The 13,763-nt window shown below is 40.4% G+C and overlaps 1 long non-coding RNA gene across 9 annotated transcripts in view; it reads left to right on the top strand.

Annotated features, from left to right (window-relative positions):
- LOC105077609 (uncharacterized) overlaps positions 1-13,763 on the top strand; it is a 91,161-nt gene that overhangs the window by 40,656 nt on the left and 36,742 nt on the right. For 4 of the 9 annotated variants that reach the window (XR_012509559.1, XR_012509556.1, XR_012509549.1 and 1 more), the window contains one exon: positions 1,469-2,720. This is a non-coding gene — a long non-coding RNA (uncharacterized LOC105077609). Of the gene's footprint in view, positions 1-1,468; positions 2,721-7,024; positions 7,083-9,273; positions 9,865-13,763 lie in introns of those variants that run through there. The other 5 variants (XR_012509557.1, XR_012509555.1, XR_012509558.1 and 2 more) reach the window with 4 other exon arrangements.

Genomic DNA, 13,763 nt, shown 5'->3' with positions numbered 1-13,763 from the left:
GATTTTTCTTGGCCAGTAAATTCACAGGAGGAATTTTATGCATTTCTTTGGACTTAGCAATATGCTATGGGGGGAAATTTTTGCTTTGGTCTGGGCCATCCTCCTGGGTCTGCTACTAATTTTGAGACCCTCATGCCTTCCCCTCTGAGACAGAGCTGCCAACAGCCTCAGGAGAATCAGCAGAGAATGCTGACACACATGCACGCACACGCGCATGCACAAATAATGAGCTTCATGCGTTTTACTTGGGAACAAAGCAAATGGCGTGTTTTCTTCGGCAAAGAGGCTTGTTGGACATTGCGTGGTATTTTTATATTTTAAAAATAACATTTAGAGATTTTCATTTGGTATACTCGCCACAGAGCCTGGGAACTCATTCTCTTGGGTCCAGATAACTGTTTTTCAAGGTATGATCTTGGACTAGTTTGGTCAGAATCACCTGGAATATTTCAAAAAGTAGACATTTCATGATTTCACTCAGGATCAACTGAGTTAGGATCTCTGGATGTGTGCCAGATGGCATATTTCAGCAAGCCCCCGGGTGATTTCAGATGTACCCTAGAGTTTGTGTAGAGAGCCCATCCAATTTAGCCCAGGGTTAACCATTTAGAGCCAAAGGTGAGTGAAAGAAAGCAGCATATGTTTGACTTGATCCACTGAGCTTAACAAATTATCTACAGTTCAGAATTCTAGTCTTGCAGCCTTGTTTCTACAATTTCAGAATTCCTTCTGACCATTATGGAGTACACCACAAACAGTGTAACTTTTTGCACATGCAATGCTTTCAGAAGTCCAGCGCTCAATTTTACCAAGCGTGGCGCTCGAAGCATTTATTTCTCCCTGACACATTTCAATTTGCCTTACAGAAAATTTTTTATTCTTTACTAATTTATACCCCTCAAGGTTGCATTTGCCTGCCGATTTTTCTTTTGGTATTTTGGTATTTATGACAGGCACTGAAACCTATTTAAATTATTTCAGAGATACATCTTCCTTCAAATGCCATAAACATTTTCTCATCTCACTAAATACTCAGAGTTACTTCTTCTCTAAATTAAATACCCTGATTAGTGTTCCTTTTCTTTAAAATGGAAGTATAGTCAATTTACAGTGTTGTATTAATTTCTGGTGTACAGCATGGTGATTCATTTGTACATATATATATATATTCCTTTTCATATTTTTTTCATTATAGGCCATTACAAGGTATTGAATATAGTTCCCTGTGCTGTACAGTAGGACCTTGTTGTTTGTCTGTTTTATAGATAGTAGTTAGTATCTGCAAATCCCGAACTCCCAATTTATCCTTCCCTTCCCCTTTCCCCCCATAACCATAAGTTTGTTTTCTGTCTGTGAGTCTGTCTCTGTTTTGTAAGTAAGTTTATTTGTGTCCTTTTATTTTTAGATTCCACATAAAGTGTTATCATAATACAGTTTTTGTGTGTGAAATCTTTCTTTCTTTATACAGTGTATTAATCTCCTTTGCTACTTCTTGAATCTTCCTGGATTTATAATTGCAACAACTAAGGAGCAAGAGTAATTTGAATGTTTCTTCCATCCTCTGCTTCTCCAGCACCAGGTGGACTGTGTGTACAGGATAACACGGGGGCATCTCCCAGCATCACTGACGCTAGGAAACCAAACAAATTGGGATCCTCAAAATCAGTGTGATCACACAGAATGCCAGAGCAAAATCTATTCTCAGCATTTCCTGTTTCTGAACTGTTTGTGTTACCCTACCTGCCAGAGTTCAACCGGGAAGTCAAAAACTACCCCGAGTATCATGATATAAAGAATCTATTATAGGAAGACCTTACACAAATGGGGGGACATTGGAGAGAAGTCCAAAAGGAAGAGCTGAAGGGTAAGATAAAGGCCACTAGCCAGTCCTTTCATTACATAGGACAAGAGGACCAGTGAGAGCTCACAGGAAAATCTGGAAGATAAGTGGGTCCAGATGCTGAAGTCCATCATGGAGAGCCAGCAGAGGGTCCAGTTTGGGGGAGCTGTTGGTCAGCTGGACCAACACTTGGGAAGGAGAGCTGGACACAGAGTGGGGGACAGAGCAAGGATGTGGTGGACTCCATTCGCATCTCTGCATCTGTCTCTCACTGCGTCCAACTGTGAGAACCTTCAGGGCATGATGGCCACAGCTCCCCCTACACCTTTCGAAAACCTCATGCAAACTTCTCCTTTGGTCAATTTTAATCTAGAACCATAAGTGGAAGGAAAGTCTGGAAAAATTCTGCCTGCATAGCCAAGTTGACAAGTAATCCATCCAAACCCCTCACCAACCTTATTTGTTTTATATTTTTTAATTTGTTCCAGAGCATCATGTTTTATTTCTTTTCACAATAACAGTCAAGATTTTGTCTTCACCTACTTTAAAAAAGGTAGAAAGTCCTTCCCTTCTTAACTTTGTACAATGATACTGTATAAATGCAATTTTTCCTCACTGAATTAAATGCAATTCTGTAGAGTTAGTATGTAATCTACATGTGTGCCCTGGGGAAGCTGTGTGAAGTCTCTGAGGTCATGGGAACCATGTCTTCATGACTCTAACTGGAAGGCATTCATCTCTTTGGATCTGACCCATCACCTTTCACGCGGGAATCTCTCCACAGCAGCCAGGTACCAGCCAGGGAACCATGGTCATTCTTGCTGCATAAGAAACCCCCCCAACTTTGAGACCTAAAATAAAGATTCCTTATTTCTCTTGAGTCTGTAAGTAGGCTGGTTATTTCTTCTGTTGATCTCACCCAGGTTCACTTACGGGGCTGAATTAACTTGAAGATCAGCTGGCTTGCAAAGTCCAAGATACATCTGGCAGTTGGGCCTTGCTGCCGGCTGGAGCACCTTGTTTTGTTTTCACGTGGCCGCTCATCTTCCAGGAGGCTAGACTGGCCTTCTGACCTGGTGGTCTCAGGGCAGCCGTCTTAAGTCTGCAAACTGGAAGCTGAAAGACTTACCTATTTTCAGATGTCACATAATGCCACTTACACATTTCCTTTTTGTCAAAGCTCTGTAGGAGGCAAGGCCAGATTCTTAGGAGATGCCAACTGTTGCAGCTACGGACAACACCCAGTTAAAGATGAAATTATCTTACAGTTGGTGTCTTTAGTGAGATCGGCCCTCCTTCTGCCACACACACACTACACCGTTATTCTTAAATCGTCGGTTCTCAGTTGGGGTGATTTTGTCCCAATCTTTCCCTTGGGACATTTGACAATGTATGGAGACTTTTTTTTTTTAAATTGAAGTATAGCTGATTTACAATGTTGGCCTAGTTTCTGGTGTGCAGCATAGCGACTCAGTGATACATATATATATTTTTTCCTATTCTTTTTCATTACAGGTTATTACAAAATATTGAATATAGTTCCCTGTGCTGTACAGTAGGTCCTTGTTTATTTCATATGGACACATTTTTAAGTCTCATGACTGATGGTGGGGTTACTACTAGTAAGGGGGAGGCCAGGAATGTTGCTAAACATCCTATAGTTCACAGGATAGCCCCTAATAACAAAGAATGATCCGGTCCAAAGTATCAGTGGTGTGGAGGTTAACTCTGCCTTCTATGGAACATGACTCTAGCAAGTTTGCAGAGTAGAGCTCAGGTCAAGAATAATACCTAAAGGGGTTCTTTTTACACAGTCTGAAATGATTTAAAATTTTGAAGGGCTCATAAATTTCCTTTCGGACTTAAAGGGACATTAGGCATCCTGCCTTTCTAACATTCATTATTTATGAACAAACCATTTTAGATAGAATACGAACCACTCAAACTCTTCTTTAAGATTCAAAGCGAAAACAATACTTAGACTTTCAAGACTTTGCCTATTATTTTTAATTTTCAACTCTCCTTCCAGCTTCTAACCCAAACCTAAGGCTTTACACACACACACACGCACACACACACGCAAGCACACACACACACAATGTTTCAGCTATTTCTATCAGAAATCTTTTAAGGACATTCCCACATTGCTTTAAAGGCAGAGAAGTGTGTATTAATTGGTCAAAGCCCTTTTCTCATTAACTCAGGAATAACAATTTACACAGACCCCTATGATCTTTCCAACCATATCTCTGTGTAGATAGAGTCTGAGAGCTGTTACAAAACCTACCATGGATTCTTCACCACATTTTCCTCGGGGAGGTTTAAAGGTTCAAGGTTTCCCCTCTAGAACAAAGCAGAGTACAATTTAAAACAAAATGGGATGAATCTGTAATAACACGAAGCAAGTCAGAACTGCACACAACAGTAAATTAGACTTCCTGAGGGCAGAAGAAATAGAGGTGCTGCAAGAGGACACTGTGGACGGCTTCTCCACTCAGCTTTCTAATAAGAATTTAAAAGCTTAGAAAGGGGTGGAAGTCAGTTACGCACCTCAGCTCTGATCTACATTCTAATTCCAGTTCTCCAGCTAGTCTCGGCTTGGACGGTCCCCAAATTGGCTTATTCACCTTTTTCATCCAAACACAGCCCATCTGCTTCTCTCCCGAAGGTGTGTGATCACAGGTCTCTTACCTCATCCAGAAGGATGTATTGACATCCCCTTGCAAGTGACAGAGGCTGTTTGTGGTTGCGCTTGCCCCAAAGCAATGCTTACTAATGCCAGTAGAGGGGTAGATATTTGAATGCCTTAATAGATATTCACTACAACAGCTCAGGCCTGCAGACTCTTCTTTAATTGAGAGGGAAAGAGAGAGTGACAAAGAGAGAGACAGGGAGAGAGAAAATTCTTGCAAATATAAGAATCCATTGAGGTCAACAAAGTAGTTCCCCTAATTTATGGTTGAGACCAAATTCACAGCTATAATTAAGATCGCTTTAGTTATCTCAGCCACAGATTAAGTCCTCTTTTCAGCTAAAGGGTTGATGTCATGAGAGCATTATTCTCCTGCAGAGATATGGCTGAAATCTGTGTGCTTCATAAAGCCATTATTGATAACTTGCAATTGCTCTTCGCTGCCCGAATTATCAAGGTATTGGCAGAATTAGTCTCATTTCTCAACAGTGATGTGTGGTCCCATTTCAAGGGAGACTGACACAGAATATTTCTTTCACAGAGAGAGATCAGAAAACCACAGCCCATAAACTCTGAAATGTCATAGCCGCATACACTAGAGTAGTGTTATGGGAGTGCTAAACACATCGTTTGAGTTTTCTGCTTCAGGACTCTTGACCTTTGACCTTCCATCGATATCTCACTCCAAAAGAACAGTGACAGATGAAGGAAACAGATGTCTTTAACTCGGGGTGTCCCAGACACAAAATCTTTTCCTTAGAGACGTTAACACACAGGCCTCTTCCAGGGAACAGACACCTGAACTCGTTTTGAAGTAGTGGTTCTGTTTGTTAGTTTTTGCCAAGGCTTTTCCTTCTCCACACTCACGAGTAGGTAACAGCCGCTTCCGATGACATTGGCCCGTCGCTTGAGTTCTTGAAATTGTAAAACACTAGTTCTGAAGTGGTGCTGCCCCTGATTCCGAAAAGTAGGAATACACTCACCGAAATGACTCTCAGGACAGCTGTGCCATTCAAACCACTTTAAGGCACTTCTTCCTTTAGTTGGTAGCGGTAAGAACAGTGCAAGATTAAGGCCCTTTTCCCAACGGCCACAGTACCACCTGACATTGACGGAGTGTGACGCCTTTTCAAAGTGTACTTAAATGTATTACCAAGAGCAGCAATATAGTGTCAGTCAAAACCTTGGGCTCTGGATTCAAGGCTGTATAGACTGGCAGCAAGGTAAGGGCTCAGTTTCATTGTCTGTGAAATAGAAACAATAGCACCCAAGTTGTAGCAGTTTTATGAAGATTAGGTGTATGTGGGTAACAGCCTCCTAACTGTCCCCTGCTCAGCACCGCCTAGCTGGTAGGTATTACTGGTTCTTCCTTAGTGCAGGTGTCTTTTTCACCACTTAACGCTTCATGTATTTAGATCTTAAAATAGTCATTGTAGATTTATTGGTAAATTACAAATTTTAAAAAAAAACCTGCATTAGCACTGAGGTCCCTGGAAAATCGACTCCGCATTCCTGCAGAAGCGCACAGTTAGAAACAAGACAGGCACTAGGCTCCTCTTTGATGGAATAAACCGCATGCTCCTGGATCATGGGTTCCGACTGACAGCTCCTAAATCATAACTTCAAAGGCTAAAACCGTCGAGGAGTGTAAAATGCGAGGACTGCTGACGCGGCAGCGAATCGTGCGGAGCCGGACCGCCAGGCTTCCTCAGGAGGCCACGCCTTCCGCACGCCTTTCTCTGCGGTGCTAATTCGCTCAACAAGAGCACACGTCACCCGGGGCATCAGACCCTTTAGGACGCTCCCAAGTCGCCCATATGCCTTGGGAGAGTCTGGGGGACACAGGAAGCCCAACAGCTGTTTCAGAGCCTGCCGCCTGGGGTGTCAAAGGATTACGCGTGAAGAAAACCGTGCAGGGACGATGTGAGGCGCCAAAGTAAGCATCTTAGAGAAGAGATGCGAAGGGACGTAAATGCTTTAAGCCACCCAGCAAAATTCAAAATAGAAATGGACAGGAAGTCACCAACAGGATCTGAATTAAAGTATAGAAATGACATGCGGAAGCCTGCTATTCGGGTGGAGCAGACCCACTGACGGGATGGAATCAGTCTGGGATGGAGGACTTTTCCGATATGCTGAGTTTTGGAGAAGTTCAAAATGCCAAAGAGGGAACTTAGATGTGTATAAACTAGGGGGCTCCTTTTCATAACAGGCCTCCTTGAGCACTAAAAAAATATATGACAGATCTAAGAAATGATATACATACAGCAGTGCGTCAGATCTGTTGAAAGATCTAAGCCAACGTTGCCCTGAAAGAGGGAGAGTGAGGAGGAGTCTTGATGGTGTCTCCTAGGTCCGCTTATAATTTGGAAGGACCAAGAATGGAATACCAGAATGCATCTGCCTTTACCTCGATGTCACTCTAGGATTGTGAACCATTTGCTTTCTGTTTTCTCCCAGCCCTGGTCATAAGCACTGGCTTTTCTTTTTAGCTTTTCGTTGAGAAAACTTGAGAAAGAAGTGAGACATCAGGAGAGCGGTTTGAAGGCTGTAAGTATGTCCAAACCAACACATTTAAGCATGTTCTGCCATTTTGCTATTTCCATCTCTCCTTCCCTAGGTCTATTACTGCAATGACAGGTCTGGTGTTAAGGGGTGTGTGTGTGTGTGTGTGTGTGTGTGTGTGTGTGTGTGTTAGATGGGCCTACTCAGCTGGAGAATAATGCTTCTGAGGTGGCATCTCGGCTGAGATCACATTGTTTGAGTTCTGCTAATTATCTGAGTGTGTTTTGCTTGACTAGAGATAAATACGTTTACTCCAAGGTTTTCTTGGTAAAACTACAATTTTCACTGAAGATTTTCTTTTCTCTGACTCTCATACACCATCTTTCTCTACATTCACAAACACACACACACACACAATTTATAGTTCTAAGATCCCATTTTTTAAGGATCTTTCAAATCTTTTAACTCTTCCTTATTAAAAAAGGAAAAAAAAAAAAAAAAAAGAACTTCAGTTTCTCCTTCTTTTCCCAGGACCTGTATGAACCCCACCCAGAGTTCTTGTTTACTGCTCTAGTCATGAAATGTAATTTAATTCATTCAGTAAGTTTCCTTTTTTCCTCCTGAGAATCTCAAAAAAGGAAAAGTCCTGAAAATTACTCCTGTTGGTCAGAATTTCCACATCTGCCAAAGTTCTGATCAGGAAGGGAAAAATAAAACCAAAACAATACAAGGGAATTGAATGATTTCCACAAATTAGTTTGAAATCTGGGACAGAAATAAGATCATTAGAATATATTCAGGTTTTTTTGTTTTTTTTTTTTTTGTTTTTTCCTTTAAAGAACTGGATTTGAGGTCACCATTGGGAACAGAGATAACGTCATTATTTTAAGATAATTAGGTATATGATTTGGGTAAGCTTCCACTTCTAGAAAATTCCTTTCAGAATAACTGTAAATATTGAACAGTAGTTCATGAATCACGGGGATGAGTAAATTTCACCCAAGTAGTTCACAAGTGCCCCAGTGAACAAACTTTATTTCAAGGAGGACGTGCCTGATAGGAGTTAAAATTATGGGACTCTGGGAATTCCAAGATGTCACCACACTCTGGAAACACTATTGTAACGCAGTCATGATGCCATGTGCGTTTTCTGGGTCTATTTTTTTGGCAAGGAATCTGAGTTTTCGGGCAAGCAGGATGCACATCAGAGTACACAGGAGGCATGTCTTGGTGACTTCCGCCTCAGACCACATGCACAGCTTCCTGTTTTGGTCTGATAGCTTCCCCTGGGCTTTCATAGATGTAAAATCACCGACACAGAGATGGGCTGCCCATGCAAAAGAGTAGGTGTCTTATTTTGGGAAATTATTTTATACATATTCTTATTTTGTTTCACATTATTTTGTTGTTTTATTCTACTAACCCGATTTCCTCTTATATTTTACACTAACCCGTGAAATGTCATTTCATCTGTCTGTGTGAAATACTTTTTCCCCATTTTTGGTTTATTCTTCTTGCGACCTGTTTTACTTCTTCCCTCTTGGCACAGCTCTAATATTACTGCTTCATTTGCTTACAAAATTAATAGCCAGCTAAAATGACTCAAGATAGACTTTGTTACATCATTTGGTCAACCATTTAAAAATATCTATGAGCCTACTCTGTTTGCACGTGTACACACTCCCTGGGGGGGGGGGGGGTACAAGGGTGCCTCGCAGACTCATTCTGCTTTCAAGGGGTTTACAGTTTGGGTGGGAAGTTATACTTCCACAAACTGTGGTACAGACTTCAAAATGGTTGGCTCCTCAAAAAGGTAAAGATGAAGTGCTCTGACAAATTTTCTCAGGAGCTTTTTGGTCCTTGTATACCTTCCTTCATGAAGTGTCTGCTCTGTTTTTTGCCCATAATTTCCCATAGGATTTTTTAAAAAATTTGAGCTGGAAGAGTTGTTTATATAGTCTGGGTATAAGTCCCTTGTGTGTATATATTTATTTCAGAGTGCAGCTTGTTCATTCATTTTCTTAAGGTTTTAATTTTGATGCAGTCATATATATATATATATATATATATGTATATATAGATCAAGTCATATATGTGTGTGTGCGTATACATATATGAAGTCATATATATTTTTTTTCCTTTTAAATTTAGTGCTTTCTGGGTCCCATCAATGGAATTTTTGTCTAAAGTCACACAGATATACTCCTGACTCTCCCGTGTTTTCTTCCATCTCTAGGTCTACACAGTCAGCCACTAAGGAAATGTCTTTAGGGAAATACAAACTAAAGCCAATGAGTCATCACCACACACTCACTGGGGTGGCTAAAATTAAAAGGACGGACAATACTAAGTGTTGTCAAAGATGTGGAGCAACCAGAATCATCATATGCTGCTAGTCAGAATGTAAAATGAGAAGATCACTTTGGAAATCAGTCTGACAGTTTCTCATAGGTAAAAATACACTTAACCTATGGGTTAGCACTTATAATTTTAGGTTTTACCCCAAAACAAATGAACACACATGTCAACAAGTAGATTTGTATAAGAATATTTATAGCATCCTTATGCATAATAGCCAATCATTCATATGTCTATCAATAAAAAGTGGATAAAAAATTGATTTATCCTTTCAATGGCGTATTACTCAGCAATAAAAAAAAAATAAAAATACTGATATCCATGAATAATATGGTTAATTCTCAAAATGCTGAACTAAAGAAGCCTTTCATGGAAGAGGACATGCCCAGGACTTCATTTCTATGACATTCTAGAACGGATAAAACTCATTTCTGATGAAATAAATCAAAGTAGTGGTTACTCTCTGGGGGAAGTGACCGGAGTAAGGAAGAAAAACTTTCTGGGGTGATGGAAATGCTCTATATTTTGATATGAGTACTAGTTGACACATGGGTGTATGTCTGTCAACATGGTGCACGTACATTTCCGATTTGTGCATTTCATTGCATGTAAGTAATACTCGCATAAAAACAACGAAAAAAAGTCCTATAGGGCTGAATTTAGCAACTGATTAGTTAGCAACGCAGCCGTGGATTTTGTACGCAGAGGGCCTTGGGTTCAAAACATAGTTCTGCAATGATGCGTTAGCAGTGAAACTTGGGTGAGTAACATAACTTCCCTGAACTTCGTTTTGCCTTTGCAGAACTGCAGTAATAACTGCTTTCAGGAGACGTTACGAGGATGTTTAAGGGCTTATCACAAGGGCTGACGTGATGTGTTAAGAGATTCATGCTGCTCAAATAGTTTTCCTCCTTTTTTTTCCTCTTGTTATGATTGAGCAGAGTGTCAAATATGATTGTGAGGTTTTGAGTTTTGGGTGTTCAGAGGATAAATTATTAACAGAAGTATGGCACACACTCATCACATCACACCTGGAAGACAATACGGTGAGTTCTCTTTTTAACCTAGTGAGTTTGAGGAGAGATGTCCTGGATGTGGTTGGCAGTGATGGGTCTGGAATTTGGGGGAGAGATCAGAAAAGGCGCTTTGGTTCAGGAGTGATGGTGAGATGGTAGACCAGATTTCCTGGGTAGGGGGAGGTGGTGGGGGAAGCTCTGATATGCGGCATGTGCTGATTTCCATGCTCTAAATACTCCCATTGTGGCCAGTTTCAAGTTACCAAACCGGTTTGCAAAATTCCTGCCTATTTCCCATTCAGCTCCCTCCAGCTGGTGCCTGCTCGCCCTGGAACACATTCCTAGCTGAGTCCTTTACTGAGGCAGAGCGTGAGAGAGAGAAATCTTTTCACCTTGCATTAGGTCCTCTTGCCTAGAGGATACGTTGAGATTTTTTGTTTGTTTTGTTTTTGTTTGTTTTATATATTTTTATTGAAGTATAATCAGTTTACAATGTTGTGTCAATTTCTGCTGTACAGCACAATACTTTAGTCATATAGGAACATACATATATTCATTTTCATATTCTTTTTCACTATGTTATTGCAAGATATTGAATACAGTTCCCTGTGCTATACAGTATGAACTTGTTGTTTATGTATTTTATATATATTAGTTAGTATCTGCAAATAAACAGAAACAGACTCACAGACATAGAAAACAAACTTATGGTTTCCAGGGTAGGGGGAAGGAGGTGGGAAGGGAGAAATTGGGAGTACGAGATTTGCAGGATGCATTGAGTTTAAGTTCTTTTGCAATGAATCCCTATTTCTGAGTGTCTGTCCATAGTTCTCAGGTTTTCTGCTGTGAAATGGAAAAACTGACCATCTCATGTCCACTTCTTTTAAAGATGGCCTCAGCAGTGCCATAGTTTATCCGTCCTCCTGTTCACGTGATGCAGTTTCTTTATCCTTTGATGACACAGAGGCTGCTCCGTCCAGGGATACCCACTCGGGGCCTCAGCCTGGGAGGGAAGCAAGCATCACAACCTCTCGCTGTGAGAGGAGCAACTCTCTCCCTCACTCTCTGGTGCGTCTTCCAGTGCTGGGGTCCCGCCTCATTCCTTGCCAGAGTAGAAAGGAACATTTCAGACTGAGTTCAGCATCTCCTCCCCATCCCATGCTCTGTCCAGTGTGTATGTCTGTGTCTACCTGAACTTCAGGTATAGACAGCTCGTGATTCTTTTTCCTTGGGCAGCTGGGATGCCAACAAACCATGGGCTGAGGCTGACCCCATATTTAATACCATCGAACTCTCTGTAGCAATAAGGGCATTTTGTCAAGAGTCCATGGGGACTGCGGGGAGGGTAGAGCTCAGTGGTAGAGCACGTGCTTAGCATGCACGAGGTCTTGGGTTCAATCCCCAGTACCTCCATTAAAACAACCCCCCAACCCTAATTGCCTCTCCCTCCCAAAAATTAAAAAGAAATAAATTTAAAAAAAACAAGATTAAAAGAGGAAGAGTAGGTGGGAACTATTCTTAACACATACTCTGTTAAAGGTACATTTCCAGAAATTCTTTGTCCTAAAAACAGTATCAGAAAAGAGCTTTTCACCCAGACGTTCTTTCAACATTATTCCAGCAAAATAAAATTAAAATGGCTTATATGCTCACACTTCCATAGTAAAATACAAAATATCCACTCAAACAATATTATGTAGCCTGTACAATTACTTATGAACAACTTTTCAGTTCGTATGAAACATTTTTATATTATACTGAAGTATTATATTTACTGTGTTAACTTCGTTAAACACGTGGAAAGAAAATCATTGGAAGTAAGTTTCTCAAACTATTAACAGTGATTTTCTTTTGGTGGCAGGAGAAGACTGTGGGTGGCTTCTTTCCTCTTCACTCTGCGCTTAAGAGCTTTTCCTAAATTTTCTGCACAAAAAGCAAACAATATCTTTCACAAATTCTCAGGGATCCAGAGATTGTATTTATATTCCAATATCATTGGTTTATGGACTCCAGGTTTTTTTTTTTATTAGAAGTACATTTGAATTCTATAGTCATATTACTTCTTTCATTGAAATTTTTTATCTAGGGGGGAGGTACTTAGGTTTATTTATTTATTTGTTTTAATGGAGGCACTGGGGATAGAACCCAGGACCTCATGCATGTTAAGCACATGCTCTATCACTTGAGCTATACCCTTCCCCAGTTTCTCTCTTTTTTTTTTTTCAATTTTAATCTTTTCATGGGTGTATCATAGCTAAATTATATTTTTAAAGTGTGCAAATACTTGGTCAGTTTCTTTGCTGTCCAAGTGAGAAAAAAAGGCCAGAGCCAAGTTTTGCTCTAAGACATCTGGCCTCACTGAGCCTACGACACATTGAAATCGGCAAAAGCCCAGTATTTTGTAAGAACTGTTTTTTCTCCCAGGGAGAACTCTCTTTTCTCAACACTGGAATGGTATTTACTGTGGGCTCCCTTCCTAACGACCCACAGCATGATTGCTGGGCCCCCTCCTCCTAAATTGTCCTCTTCTTCTGCTCCCGCCACGTCCCACTGTCCTTGGACCATGTGGAGAGATTACAAAGTTGCTTCATATAGTCCAGGTGTCTCTGTTAGGTAGCATGTCACGTGCTTCTTTAGGATGTCGGCATTTGTGTCCATGTCTCATCTCTCTTCTTAATCTGTAGACATTTTGAAGAAAGGACAGTATTTAACTTAGCTTAGCACAGCCCCTTTCCCTGTTGGGGTGTTCATTGACCATTCATCCAACGTGTAATTGAATGAGAAGTGACAGAGTAGTGATGAGCACAGACCCTGGGGCCAGACTCCACCACCTATCAGCTGTGTGATGTCAAGAAGGTTACTTACCCTCTCTGAGCCTCAGTTTCCACCTGAAAAAAGATGATAATAAGAATACCTACATTACTGAACACAAAGTAAATAAATACAAATAAAATTAACCCAAATCTTCTTTGAATCTTACATACAATGTCATAGAAAAAAACTGTTTTCTAAATCTACATCCACCCTGCAATATGAAAAATTTTCCTAAAGACAAAAACTCAACACAAACAATTGCAATAATTCAACCTCAAACTACTTCCTTCAGGTGTTTTAGCCTTCTTATTCCAGAATTTGTTGAAGAAGTCTATTATCCGTGATGATTGTCTAACCTTTGATCATATGCCTTTCATCCTTTAGATATTTAGACTAAGCAAGTCCAGACGATTTTTTTTTTCCTATCTTGGGTCTATATTGTCTTTCTTTTTTTTTATTTCTTAAAACTTGTATTTCATATTTGGAATGTTTGTCCTATCTTTCTTTTTTATTGGAATGTAGTTAATTTACAATGTTC

This window comes from Camelus bactrianus, chromosome 1 (genome assembly GCF_048773025.1).
Source record: "Camelus bactrianus isolate YW-2024 breed Bactrian camel chromosome 1, ASM4877302v1, whole genome shotgun sequence".
Lineage (NCBI taxonomy): Eukaryota > Metazoa > Chordata > Mammalia > Artiodactyla > Camelidae > Camelus > Camelus bactrianus.
This window is presented reverse-complemented; position numbering and strand designations above follow the sequence as displayed.